Source organism: Dermacentor variabilis, chromosome 2 (assembly GCF_050947875.1).
Source record: "Dermacentor variabilis isolate Ectoservices chromosome 2, ASM5094787v1, whole genome shotgun sequence".
NCBI classification, from domain to species: Eukaryota; Metazoa; Arthropoda; class Arachnida; order Ixodida; family Ixodidae; genus Dermacentor; species Dermacentor variabilis.
Window position 1 is genome coordinate 65,976,024 of NC_134569.1, and position 12,157 is coordinate 65,988,180.

Sequence of the window (12,157 nt, forward strand, 5' to 3'; positions counted from 1 at the left end):
TTTCACATTCATTTCTCTATAGCAATTATCGAGGCGAAGTTGGAACACAGGTGAGAGTTTGCGAGGGCAAGGAACGCGCCGGCTTGCATGGGTGACGTGCACCACGCCGATGACCGCTCTCCTTCACGCAACGCTTGGCGCGCCAACACGGAAGCTGGTGTCCCTTTCCCACTCCACTCCGTCGAGGCGCGCACGTGACGTGGCGTCGCAGCCAACGGGAATTTAGTGGCCGTTTCTTTGCTACATACGCTGGATTTTTCGCTTCATCGGCCATTTGATGCCTTTGCATCAAAAACAAAAAGCAGGAACCAGAGATTTGCCGACTGTTCCTTCAGCTCGCATCGCTTGCAACTTGGCGGGCAACATTTTTCCAACTCTGTTTTATGCTATGTTTTCACGCCCTCTTTCTTTCTGCCATGTGCATATACAACTTTCCCGTATCAGACTTTCCCGTTATCACTTTCTTTTTTATTCTTATAGCATCCCAAATGGTGAGGTTTTCCTCAAGACGTTGCGAAATGAGAGACGAAGAAACAGTCTACATTTACAAGTCATTACAGCGGCACGAGGTAGCCCATTCTTACAGACATGAAGAGACTCATGAACAACACAAAGTAAATGTGCAGGCGAGCGGCTTTCGAAAACAGGTATTGCGAGGCAATAGGAGCAATATAATGATAAATTGCTTTCGCGATGTGAATAGCACAAACGAAACACACCGTACTGCAGTGAAGTGGCCAGACGAATATCTGTTACGAACGAAACACTAAATTGTGCGGCAGCGCTGCATAAATGCAACACCGGGTGAGCAGCATGGCGCCTAGTGTAACCAACAGCCACCATCGTTAACTAGAAGCACGAGTTAGCTCCATGCGAACGTCTAAACGATGGGGCTCCTGTTTGCCTTGTATTGTGAACAGTGCGATCGTTAAGCTCAGTAGTAACGAACATCAGAATATAGACTAACCCGCTTCTTTTTGACTTATCGCTATTCCTGTCGATATTCTTGTCGTTGGCTCTGAAGCCTCCTTGCTGTTCTTCAAACCACCAACTTTGCTTAAACATGCTTTTTATGGTGATGTTGCGTCTCTCCAATTCCTTATTAAAATAGACATTTCGTAACGTCCTCTACGCCCTCACATCGTATTGAACGATATTCTAGAATTCTGGAAGGCTTTGTTCAAGTGGAAAATACGAAATTGCGCGGTGGAATAGGGAAAAGGCGCACCCTAATCATGACTTTAAAGAAAAAAGGGCACTCGAAGCGGCAAGCTAACCCAGGAAAAACTCCTAACGTAAGTTTTACGCGCACATCAATCATAAAAGCAGGCTTCTAAAAGAAGCCTCCAATACAGATTGACCAAATAACTCCAAGTAACGAAATTAACAAATAAACAAACAAGGAAGTATTACTGGCCCCATCTGAAACATTATTAAGCATGAAATCATAGACAAGAAAACAATTTAGAGAGAGGACACTCGGGAAAATCTGGCCTGAGGAACTGTGTCATGATCACGCAAAAGCTTAGTCTTCCACACAGCCGCTAGTGGGCGGAAGTGGAAAAAAATGCGTTTAAAATTAAGTTGACAGACAATAATATACTTTTAAAATTTTGTTTCTAATCAGGCTACACACATTTACTTGTGTAATAAGTTGAATAGTTGTGACTAAGCTTTTGCGACATTTTAATGCACGACATAAAGGCAAACCTTGCCCAGCCGCAAGCCGTTTGCATTTCAGTGCGTTTGGGCAGCATGTAGCCTCGTGGGAACTTCAGTCCCTCGTGGCTTCGTGCTAACTTCAGTCTCTCCTGCGGAAGAAACCTCGGCTGCTTTCGTATCGGCACTGTTCTTGCGTCTTTAAGGAAAGGTTTAACATTTTTTTCAAGCAAAGCTTATATTGGCTCACAAGTTTCTGTGGCGTTGTGGTCACGCAAAAAGACCTCGTTGCTGTCAGAGCAGAGTAGCTGCGGGAGAGGGCGGTTTGACGAGTTGGCAGCTGCGCGGGCGCCGGAGCGTGAGGCATTAGCAAAGATTCCAGCTGCATAGGCGCGCGCTCACCAGTGGCACAGGCATTTACAATAGGTCGCACGTTAACTCCTGAATCTGGTTTAGGTCATTTGCTGGTTGCAGTCATTGAGCTTCTTAAGGACACAAACATGATTGTCCAAGCCCAAGTTTGTGATCAGGGCACATCAAATATGGGTGTCGCTTCCCAGTTAGGCTTGACGGCTGAAAAGCCTTCCTTTGAGGTTAGAGGCGATCGGATATATATTATCTTTGAATTATCTCATACCATTAAACCACTCGAAGCAATGCCCAGACTCACAAGTTGCACATGGGAGAACACGTAGCTGATAGGGCACACAGTGAGGAACTTTACAAGTTCACTCATGAATTACGACTACAATTGGCTCCAAAACCCACAGAGCGGCACATCCTTCAAAAACATTTCTTAACCATGATGGTGAGTACAGCGACACAAGTGCTTAGTTCCTGACTTTGCGTGGCAATTATGACACTTATCTATGCAAATGAGCTTCCTGCAGATGCGATGGCAACGGCAACTTTCTGTGATCGATTGGATAGCGCTTCAGCTCTGAACAGCTCAAGCCCTAATAAAACTGCGCAGAAGCGTCGGCATGCACTTCGAAAAGGTGATGTAGAATTGGTCGAGTTTCTTAACTATCAGATTCCATGGATCCAATCGTGGAAGTTCGACGCCAGACGACAGCTACAAAAGATTGTTGAGTGGCAGGTAGCCACTCGGGCCATTCTGGTACTGTGGGAAGATATCTCCACCAACTGTAGCTTTTTGTACTTGCTAACACGACGGCTGCAGCTGGATCGCCTCGAGAACATATTTGGCATTGTCAGGCAGAAGAATGGCTGCAACACAAAGCTTAATGACGGTCAGTTTATTTCAGGATCGAAACACATCTGTATTAAAAGACCGTTCAAACTGTCGGAAAACAACGGTAATGTAGAAAATGACAGATCCAAACTCCTCCAGGGATGGTCACCATTCTCCCGGAACAACGCATCTCTGGCTGGCACAGTAGAATGTGGAGGGCCAATGACTTTCAATAGCTGGATGATATTTCTGAACTTGCTCAAGACATACACTCCCACACAATACAGGACTGAGCTGCCTATTACGTTGCAGACTACTTGATAAAATTCCTTCTAGCTAGGACTAAAAAACTGCAGCTGCTCGCAGTTGCTAAAAAATGCACAAGAACTAAATGGCCCCCATCAGCACTTCACAATGCTTAAAGCGTACCAAGTACCAAACAAGCTGTTTGGCAATTTAAATGTGCCATCAGAAGGAGCTTTTGGTTTTATCGGAGAATTCGAGGTGCACTTTCTTGCGATGATTGAGGCCACGGCGCATTTTCGACGGGTAAGTGATGTCTTGTTCCGTTACCTTTTTTCCATAGGTTCCTTCAAGTTCTGTACCATTGAGTGCTGATGGAGGCTTGTCCAGATGTTCTGCCGGATTCGCCTATGCTGGCATGTGCGTCTTGCCAACCATAATTTTGATAAAGTTCGATTTCTGTCTGTATCGGGCATTCAGCTTCATAAGTTTAAAAGTTAACACACGCACATCTTTGTTTCGTGTTCACAGAAAGCAAAAATGTCCGAGAATAGTTCACTAGTGTTGCTGTCGGAGAAAGGTTTGTTTAGTCTTAGGAGGGGTAAACTTTAGGCCTCTTGTTTGTGATTATGGACTGCTCAGAACTGGTCCATAGCAGCTCCGTATTTTATTTGCTCATAGAATCTTTATTGCGAGACTAGTTCTGAACTGCCTAGGAACTGCTCCGAGTAGGAAAATAAAATAGAGCATTGATTTCACTACCATAACGCGCTGTCTTAGCCCTAGGTGGGTGGTTTCCTCTGTGCAGAAAGCCGTTGTCTTCCGTTACTTGTATTTCATGGGTCACCAGCATAAACTAGTCGTTGGCGTCTAGACTTGCCAGGAAACCGTTGGTGGTGGGTCTTCAGGAACTCTTGGGTAGTTCTTGCATACTCGTGCCATGCGATGTAGCGTGCTTACAGCATCCAGGTGGTTTCCACAATTTTCTTATCTTTGATGCGATAGCTTTGAAGAAGGACTTGGCGTATGATGTGGCCCGTGCTCCTGGGCACGGAGTTGCACAGGTTGCCGTATTGGTCAGCACAGCACAATCGTCCAGCAAGCCATGCTTGCAATGGCTGATGTTTTTAAAAGGTGGGTTCAGCTAGCTGTATTTACAGTAGGAAGCGCAATGATGCCAGCTTCTGTTCATTTGGCAGCTTCTACATCGTTTGCTGACGAAACGTTTCGCTTCAAGGAGCACTTAAGAGATGTCATCATCATCAGCCTGGATACGCGCACTGCAGGGCAAAGGCCTGTCCCATACTTCTCCAACTATTCCGGTGATGTGCTAATTGTGGCCACGTTGTCCCTGCAAACGTCTTAATCTCATCCGCCCACCTAACTTTCTGCCGCCCCCTGCTACTCTTCCCTTCTCTTGAAATCCAGTCCGTAACCCTTAACGATCATCGGTTATCTTCCCTCCTCATTACATTTCCTGCCCATGCCCCCCCCCTCCATTACTTTTTCTTGATTTCAACTAAGATGTCAACACCTCGCGTTTGTTCCCTCAACCAATCTGCTATTTTCTTATCCCCCCCTTAACGTTACACCCATCATTCTTCTTTCCATATCTCGTTGCGTCGTCCTCAATTTAAGTAGAACCCTTTTCGTAAGCCTCCAGGTTTCTGCCCCGTACGTGAGTACTGGTAAGACACAGCTGTTATACACTTTTCTCTTCAGTGATAATGGCAACCTGCTGTTTATGATCTGAGAATGCCTGCCAGATGCACCCCAGCCCATTCTTATTCTTGTGATTATTCCAGTCTCATGATCCGGATCCGCGGTCACTACCTGCCCTAAGTAGATGTATTCCCTTACCACTTCCAGTGCCTCGCTACCTATCGTAAACTTCTGTTCTCTTCCGAGATGTTAAACATTACTTTAGTTTTCTGCAGATTAATTTTTAGACCCACCCTCCTGCTTTGCCTCTCCAGGTCAGTGAGCATGCATTGCAGTTGGTCTCCTGAGTTACTAAGGAAGGCAATATCATCAGCGAATCTCAAATTACTAAGGTATTCTCCTTTAACTCTTATCCACAATTCTTCCCAATCCAGGTCTCTGAATACCTCCTGTAAACACGCTGTGAATAGCATTGGAGAGGTCGTATCACCCTGCCTGACGCCTTTCTTTATTGGGATTTTGTTGCTTTCTTTCTGGAGGACTATGGTGGCTGTGGAGCTGTTATAGATATATTTCAGTATTTTTACATACTGCTCGTCTACAACCTGATTCCGTAATGCTTCCATGACTTCTGAGGTTTCGACTGAATCAAGCGCTTTCTTGTAATCAATGAAAGCTATATATAAGGGTTGGTTATATTCCGCACATTTCTCTATCCCCTGATTGATAGTGTGAATATGGTCTATTGTTGAGTAGCCTTTACGGAATCCTGCCTGGTGCTTTGGTTGACAGAAGTCTAAGGTGTTCCTGACTCTATTTGCGATTACCTTAGTAAATACTTTGTAGGCAACGGACAGTTGCTTACAGAAGCAGATACAGACGCATATACAGTGCTAAAAAAGCGGGCACTTCCTGTGCTACCAGAGCTTTGCGGAGAGACGAGAACTATTAGTCGTATTCCCGATTAATAAGGTAATAAGGATATAGCTGGTAACATACAAGAATTCTATAGAATTAACGAGAGGTTGGCAGGTCTTGACGTGAAACTTAATAAGAGGTGCAAATTGAAGGTCGCACAGGTCTACGCCTCTACATCCAGTTATGATGACCAGGAAGTTGGAAGCTTCTATTAAGACGTGGAATCGGCGATGGGTAAAGTCAAAACAAAATACGCTATACTGATGGGCGACTTCAGTGCCAGGGTAGGCAAGAAGCAGGTTGGAGATAAGTCAGTGGGGGAATATGGCATAGGTTCTAGGAATAGCAGGGGAGAGTTAATAGTAGAGTTTGCAGAAGACATGTCAAAAACATCACCTTAAGTTAAAAACATACCATACCTACCAGTTAAACAGATGCATGAAAATGTCCCGGCCAGGCCTTTGGCCTTTATTGGGAAGACAGCGGTGCGGGAAGTTACCCTGGCCACTTGGGAAATTGCACCCATGTCAGGGGCCAATTGTTTCTAAGGGTTCTGCTTTACCTCTTCGCACAAAATGTATTTTTTTTCGAACAAGTAGCACTACTGATTAGTAGTTGTTGAATGAGAGTAGAGATCATTGTAGATCATCAGTTAAACAACGCTATTGATATGAAAACCTTCTTGTTAAACGGGGCACGAGTATTTTCCTTGTTTCACGTGTTGACTGGAGAAATTGCAACAGTGAAAAAATTTAATCTGCAAAAAAGTATGTTAATAAACCCTACCAATTATCTATACGTTGTTATGTTTCATATTTGTGTATGAATGTAACTGCATATGCAGAGCTAGTATGCCATAGTTAAGAATTCAACTCCAAAGTACTGGTTTTTTGCATTTATCTGTTCGTTTACCATAGAGAATAAATTCGTTATCTGGTTCTGGTAGCTCTAGCTGTTACCCGTTTTTTATGCCTTGAACATGTACCTTTCCTCTGATCATTCTGTATTGTATTACTTCCCTGTTGTGTTATATTTGTCATTGTTCATTAATATGCTTGTGACCTGCAAAGGATGACGTCGATTCGAACTTGTTGTTACATTTAGTGCCATGCAATATAATTTCTTCATTTATGAGGTGTCTCATTTATGTGTCTCCACAAGAAGTTAAACAGGCAACAGAACTGTTAGTATTACTTTGCCTGTAACGGTACTGGTAAATGCAATGTAACATTTTAAGGATTTACATTTTTGCCCTTAAAAGCATGTAGTCAACTAGCTGAGAACGATATATTAAAATAGGTGCTGTAGCAAATGCATAAAAGCATCGTAATACCCGTTGTCGATGCCCGTTACCGGAAGCGTCTGATGCGCTGCTTTGCCTTCATGGAGGAAGGAAAAAGTTAGGAGAGAGCATTATGTCACCCAACCAGCCTCGGGGCGCTATTCTGGACATTCCGCTATTTTCTTCTGGGCGTGACGTAGGCGCGACGCATTCAAAATGGCGCTGATGGCCCTGTTTTGCTTTCGTAACGCGACGTAAACTTCACGTTTTGCCTAAGAAACTCTTATGAAGGCACCGAACCTAACGTTCTTCCTAAAGCAAAACAGTTTTCCTCCTGAGTAAAAAATAAAGCAGCTAGCTCAAAGCCTACATTACTACGTCGAAAACGCTTCTCGCTTCCGTCGTCTGCTGCGTACAAGTCACCGGCTGCTCCATTAACTATGATGCGTGCACCCGGCAAACAAAATGAGTCATCGTACGTTGGCGCTAGCTCGCTTGTTTTCTACCTTGAGACAACGTACGTGACCTACCAGTGGTGATGAGCGCATGTTGTAGGCCACATTATCGCTATCTCGCCAAACGCAAGTGACTCAGCCCGACTCGGCTGGCTGAGAAACGGCCGAACATCACTCATAGCGTTGCGCACGCCAAAGGCATCCGTTTACGCGTCGCAAGCACCGGCGCTGCCATCTCTTGTTCACTTCGCTGGTTACTCGCACCGCGGGAGGAAACTTCAAGGCGCCGCCTTGCGTACATTAATTGTTATTGAATAAAAAGACGCCGTTGTCATAAGTTTTGATTGTGCGAAAAGGCATTGATCTTGATTACAATAGAAACGGAACAGCGAAAAGTGATCAACGTTGCAGAAAATTTGCTCTGTTCAACCAATATTATTTCATATAAAGGCGTTGTTTTAAGAAATGATGGCCCGAAACACAAATTCCAACACCACCCAAGAGCGAAGCAAATACTATGCGCACGCGTCATGAACAAAAAATTTTCATGGCGCCAAACGACGACGGAAATGTGGCGATACGCATTCCTCCCGACCGCCATTACATATGCCTGTTCATTAGCATAATTCGCGCAGATCGTCGCACTACAAATTATGGCGGAAAATCTCTGCGATGGCGGCCCAGCGCAACGTCCCGCAATGTCAAATTGACGCTTACGAAACGGCCTTTCCTGTGACGCTCCCCACAGCATATTTATTCAGCCAATCAGCAAGCTGGCATGGCGGCTATCTTGGATCGCCACCACACGTATTCGCGAAATTGCAAATGCATTGCACTGGCTTCTGTACGCTACCGCTCACTCGCTTTTTGAAGCGCTATCGTCGCAATATAGCTGCCAATGACCAAAAAAAAAAGTATTAGTCGATAAAATTTGCAGCTCCACGTCACGTTTCGTCGTTTTGATGAGAGCGCAAAATTGCATCTTGCAAAACTTCCGTTTCCCGGCACAAATTTCAAGGCACGTGAACTCTCCACAGCCAATCAGAGAGTCAACCTGGCGGATAATGGCGGCCATGCAGCCGCCATGCGTGTCGAGAATAGCGCCCTTGGCAAACGAACTTTCCGCGAAGCCAGCCCTTTGCCCAGTGGCGGCCCAACACGTGACCTCTTGCATCGAGATTACGGAGCAAGAATCGAGATTTGCTGGGACGTTTGGTCCTTCGGGCGCTTTTCTTCTTCTAGGTGGGCAGTACTCTCGGTCTCCCTGGCGTCTTTCGCTGCCTGTCGTACCTCATTCAGCCGGTTTTCTTCTTCTAGCTGGGCAGCGTCCGTATGGACCAGTGCACGGTATGGTGTGGTGTGGTGCGGTGCGGTGGGGTGAAGTGCGCTGTTGCGAACATGCACTACACCAATTTTAAGATTCTGGCTAGTATCATCTCCAACCAGTCTGCTTTACCGGTTGCCATTCCATGCTTACAAGCTTACATCTACTCTCGATTACAGGAGAGCCAGCAATTTTTTCACGACGTCTTCGGCACTGGTTGACTGGGGAAAGCTGTGCAACACATAACGAGCTGCAGTGTGAACTAAATGTATTGCGCTGTAGGTCGCTTTCCTCAACGACACATGCAAGCACCTAATGCACTATATGAAGGTTATCATGCTTTCTTTCATTCTTTCTTTCTTTGTTTTCTCTTTCGTTCGTTCTTTCTATTTTTAAGTTTTCTTTAATATTCAGCCATTGCATCTTTGCTTGCTTACGAGAGTATAAGCCATTCCTGAAGTTGATATTTCCTTTCTTTCTTCCTTTCCTTGCTTCTTTTTTTCTTTCGCGTCTTCATTCATATTCAGCCATATCATCTTTGCTTGCCTATACGCGGCATCAGCCATTCCAGATTACTGTTTTTTTTTTGGTATCTACCATTACTGATAATATTTTTTGTACCATTCGTCAACTTTTCTTAAAGCACTCGACTAGACGCCGCTTTTTTCGGGTGTGAGCCATTGCAACGAGTCACTTAGGGCTTTCGCCTTAATAAAGCCAGAAGCTAGCACTTTGGTCAGGTTACTGCTGCCGAAGCACTAAAACCGTAAGTCACTGCGAAAGTTAGGACAGCGCAGAGGAAGAAATCAAATTACAGTCTACAGAAAGCACTGGTGGCATAGAAAAGGAAAATAAGCCATCGCGAATCCACTGCTTTGTCCTGAAATGTTGTGCATGGTATAATCTAAGCGTTACATCAAGTGCGGGCCTTAAGAAGGCACACAATATTGCCTATTTTTGCAGACATGGTTCTCATTGTTTTTTCATCCTCCTTTTTCTTCTGACAGGCAACCTTTCAGTTAAAGCGCTGCCACTTAGACGCAACACTTTTCTTGTTAGTTCGTCACTTGAATTTATGCATTCACCAGGCCTTAAATATACCGCTTATATAAGAGCATATTGACAGTTTTAGACATGTCCACAATTGCGGAAAAGCATCTTCTTCGTTAGGTAGCTTTGATGTTGGCTGAATGCTCAGTATGAGAATAAATTTAACAGTGGCGCTCTGGCGGAGAAACTGCCAGAGTTTACTTTTAAGAATACAGATTTTAAGAATATAGATATACATTCCTTCTCATAGTAGCGATAGTATACAGCCTTCGCTGCTTGATGTACGTTGTAAAGGGGGTAAACAAGCGTTTATACGTCACAACATGTAGTGAGACAAAGAGAGAGAAAGAGAGAGAGAGGGAGATGAAGAGGAAAGGCAGGGAGGTTAACCAGATATCAGTCTCCGGTTTTCTATCCTACACTGTGGTTGGGAGATAGAGGTCAGAAAGAAGACAGAAAGGAAATGGTTAAAAAAAATTCACACAGAGACACACACGCAGGTCGTTCCAGTTAAAGACGTTCACAAAGGCCAGTAGATCGCAAGAAGCGCCGTAGCGCTTTTACGGCCTTCTTCTGTGACGTTAGGTCCTGTCAATGGTGTAGAATTCATTCTTCCGATAGTGGTTGGTCGTCCAGCTGGTTGAGTTCATGGCGAAGGAGTTCCCTTTGCGGACTGTACTGTGGGCAGCCTCTAAAAATATGGCCAATTGATTCTCCATGGCCGCAGTGGTCACAGGTTGCGGTGCCAGCCATCGCTATGCGGAACGCATGGGCTTTGGTAAAAGCAACATTCAACCACAGTCCATACAAAAGCGTGGCGTCTCCACGGCGAAGCTTTGGTGGGACTCGAAGGCCTAATGTGGGATCAAGGGAGTATAGGCGGGAATTGCTGAAATGTGGCTCATTCCATTGCGACGTGGTGCACGGGCGAGCAAGCAGGCGGTGCTTCCGTGCTGCGTCAATTCCAGAAAGTGGTATTGGTACGTGGTGGTCCTCAGTATGGGCTGAACGGGTAGGTTGATCGGCCCGTTCATTGCCGATAATCCCGCAATGAGATGGAAGCCGTTGGAAATTTATTTCATGGCCTGTATCACTTATATGGTGCATCATCTCTGTAATCTGAAATACTAGCTGTTCGTGCGGTCCGCGTCGTAAAGGTGACAGTAGAGACTGCAGGGCCGCCTTCGAATCGCAGAAGATCGTCCACTTGCGTGGCGGTTCGTCGCCAACGGAATGAAGGGCGGTAAAGAGTGCTGCGAGCTCCGTTGCCTTCGATGTTATCGCGTGAGTCGTCTTAAATTTAATGGTTGTAACTTTCGCTGGTATCACGATTGCCGTAGCGGGGCTGTTTGGCAGGACAGAGAGACAAAGCTATACACACACCTGTGGGGCAGCATTCTCTGCGTATCAGGCTTGATTAGGAGAGCCGATACTTCTGTGGCCTGCATTATATTCCTGGGATCTCATTATTTATGTACCAACAAGAACAACGATCGCTTCAACCGGAAGAACAGGTCACTATTCTTTCTTTTTTTGTAGCTGATGTAAATTACTCGATAACACGAACTTTATTGTTTCCTTCATTATTACTACTTTCATACCTTTGTGTCATCTAGTCTCACTACTCGCCCGCGTACTATTATTGCATTTCCGGCATTTCCTTGTGTTTATTTTTCTATTCTTTGAATAAGAATTTCTTTTAGACTGCCTCCTGCCACGCGATTCTTGACCTATTCTCTTTAGTGAGTTCGCGCCATAAATTTTCCTCCTCCTCCTCCTCGTCCTCATCATCATCATCATCATCATCATCATCATCATCATCATCATCATCATCATCATCATCATCATCATCATCATCTCCTTCTTCTTCTTCTTCTTCTTCTTCTTCTTCAATATTGCTTTTTTTTTTTCTCTGGCTCACTCAGCAGCCGTGCCGCAATCGGTGACATAGACGACCCTATTTATGCAAGGCGCGACAATTTTCTAGAGAGAAAAAGAAAACGTTTTTGTTGCTCAGCTGATTATTGAGCAGGTGGCTTTAAACCACGCCACCTCTTTAGCGTACTTAATGGCGGATAAGATGTACGCATCCGGATACTCAAGCTCGGGGAGTGTAATGGCCGTATTCAACCATCCGCGATCGGGGGATATGGATAGAGAATTGGGATAAGGTAGCGCAACAGCCGAAAGGTGCCATATCTACAATATGTTATAGGTGCTCAGATGGTTACCGTAGTGTACGCAGGAAGGAGACTCTCCTGTGAGATATCGACAAAGGTGGATTTGGGCTGTTTGTGCCTTGCGGATGATGGTGCCTTGTTGATGAAGGTGTGCAGGTGTGGGACAGGGAATGAGCGGCGGTATCACCA